The sequence below is a fragment of the Orcinus orca genome, chromosome 8 (assembly GCF_937001465.1).
Source record: "Orcinus orca chromosome 8, mOrcOrc1.1, whole genome shotgun sequence".
In the NCBI taxonomy this organism is placed as follows: Eukaryota; Metazoa; Chordata; class Mammalia; order Artiodactyla; family Delphinidae; genus Orcinus; species Orcinus orca.
In genome coordinates, this window is record NC_064566.1 from 78,377,501 (window position 1) to 78,380,000 (window position 2,500).

Below are 2,500 nucleotides of genomic sequence, written 5' to 3' on the forward strand. Positions count from 1 at the left end.
CTCCTCCACCACCTCCTCCTCCTCCTCCACCTCCTCCACCACCTCCTCCTTTTTCTTCCTCTTCTTCCTCCTCCACCACCTCTTCCTCCTCCACCTCCTCCACCACCTCCTCCTTCATTTTCTTCCTCTTCTTCCTCCTCCACCACCTCCTACTCCTCCTGCACCTCCTCCACCACTTCCTCCTTCTTTTTCTTCCTCTTCTTCCTCCTCCACCACCTCCTACTCCTCCGCCTCCTTCAACTCCTCCTCCTTCTTTTTCTTCCTCTTCTTCCTCCTCCACCACCTCCTACTCCTCCTGCACCTCCTCCACCACTTCCTCCTTCTTTTTCTTCCTCTTCTTCCTCCTCCACGACCTCCTCCTCCTCTGCCTCCTCCACCACCTCCTCCATTTTTAGTTCCTCTTCTTTCTCCTGCACCACCTCCTCCTCCTACTCCGCCTCGTCCACCACCTCCTCCTTCTTTTTCTTCCACTTCTTCCTCCTCCACCACCTCCTCCTCCTCCTCCACCTCCTCCACCACCTCCTCCGTTTTCTTCTTCTTCTTCCTCCTCCACCACCTCCTCCTCCTCCGCCTCCTCCACCGCCTCCTCCTTCTTTTTCTTCCTCTTCTTCCTCCTCCACCACCTCCTCCTCCTTCTCCTCTGCCTCCTTCACCACCTACTCCATCTTTTTCTTCTTCTTCTTCCTCCTCCACCACCTCGTCCTCCGCCTCCTCCACCGCCTCCTCCTTTTTCGTTCTCTTCTTCCTCCTCCACCACCTCCTCCTCCTCCTCCACCTCCTCCACTGCCTCCTTCTTCTTTTTCTTCCTCTTCTTCCTCTTCCACCACCTCCTCCTCCTCCTACACCTCCTCCACCACCTCCTCCTTCTTTTTCTTCCTCTTCTTCATCTTCCACCACCTCCTCCTCCTCCTCCACCTCCTCCACCACCTCCTCCATCTTTTTCTTCCTCTTCTTTCTCCTCCACCACCTCCTCCTCCTCCTCCTCCGCCTCTTCCACCACCTTCACCTTCTTTTTCTTTCTCTTCTTCCTCCTCCACCACCTCCTCCTCCTCCTCCTCCACGTCCTCCACCTCCTCCTCCTCCTTTTTGGCTCTCTTCTTCCTCCTCCACCACCTCCTCTTCCTCCTCCTCCACCGCCTCCTCCTTCTTCTTCATCCTCTTCTTCCTCCTCCACCACCTCCTCCTCCTCCTCCTCCGCCTCCTCCACCGCTTCCTTCTTTTTCTTCCTCTTCCTCCTCCACCAACTCCTCCTCCTCCTCCGCCTCCTCCACCGCCTCCTCCTTCTTTTTCTTCCTCTTCCACCACCTCCTCCTCCTCCTCCTCCGCCTCCTCCACCACCTCCTCTATCTTTTTCTTCCTCTTTTTCCTCCTCCACCACCTTCTCCTCCGCCTCCTCCACCGCCTCTTCCTTCTTTTTCTTCCTCTTCTTCCTCCTCCACCACCTCCTCCTCCTCCTCCACCTCCTCCACCACCTCCTCCTTTTTCTTCCTCTTCTTCCTCCTCCAGCACCTCCTCCTCCATCTCCTCCACCACCTCCTCCTTTTTCTTCCTCTTCTTTCTCCTCCACCACCTCCTCCTCCTACTCCACCTCCTCCACCACCTCCTCCTTTTTCTTCTTCTTCTTCCTCCTCCACCACCTCCTCCTCCGCCGCCTCCTCCACCGCCTCCTCCTTCATTTTTTTCCTCTTCTTTCTCCTCCACCACCTCCTCCTTCTCCGCCTCCTCCACCTCCTCCTCCTTCTTTTTCTTCCTCTTCTTCCTGCTCCACAACCTCCTCCTCCTCCTCCACGTCCTCCACAACCTCCTCCTTCTTTTTCTTCGTCTTCTTCCTCCTACACCACCTCCTCCTCCTCCGCCTTCTCCACCACCTCCTCCACCTTTTTCTTCCGCTTCTTCCTCCTCCACCTCCTCCTCCGCCTCTTCCACCACCTCCTCCTTCTTTTTCGTCCTCTTCTTCCTCCTCCACCACCTCCTTGTCCTCCTCCTTCGCCTCCTCCACCACCTCCTTCTTCTTTTTATTCCACTTTTTCCTCCTCCACCACCTCCTCCTCCTCCTCCTCCTCCTCCTCCACCGCCTCCTTCTTTTTCTTTCTCTTCTTCCTCCTCCACCACCTCCTACTGCTACTCCGCCTCCTCCACCGCCTCCGCCTTCTTTTTCTTCCTCTTCTTCCTCCTTCACCACCTCCTCCTCCTCCTCCGCCTCCTCCACCACCTCCTCCATCTTTTTCTTCCTCTTCTTCCTCCTCCACCACCTCCTCCTCCACCTCTCCACCGCCTCCTCCTTCTTTTTCGTCCTCTACTTCCTCCTCCACCACCTCCTCCGCTTCCTCCTCTGCCTCCTCCACGGCCTCCTCATTTTTCTTCTTCTTCCTCCTCCACCACCTCCTCCTCCTCCTCCACCGCCTCCTCCTTCTTTTTCTTCCTCTTTTTCCTCTTCCACCACCTCCTCCTCCTCCTCCTCCGCCTCCTCCACCACCTCCTCCATCTTTTTCTTCCTCTT

At 56.5% G+C, this 2,500-nt stretch overlaps 1 protein-coding gene and 1 pseudogene across 2 annotated transcripts in view; one reads left to right on the forward strand and one right to left on the reverse strand.

The window, feature by feature from the left end:
- LOC101274224 (lysine-specific demethylase 4D-like) overlaps positions 1 to 2,500 on the forward strand; it is a 65,999-nt pseudogene that overhangs the window by 29,059 nt on the left and 34,440 nt on the right.
- LOC125965266 (uncharacterized) overlaps positions 1 to 2,500 on the reverse strand; it is a 14,173-nt gene that overhangs the window by 3,477 nt on the left and 8,196 nt on the right. Inside the window, exon 3 of one of the 2 annotated variants that reach the window (XM_049714126.1) lies at positions 1,348 to 1,390. The exons of the other annotated variant lie outside the window; for it this stretch is intronic. The gene's annotated coding sequence lies outside the window, so the exon portion shown is untranslated. Of the gene's footprint in view, positions 1 to 1,347; positions 1,391 to 2,500 lie in introns of those variants that run through there. 2 annotated transcript variants of the gene reach the window in all.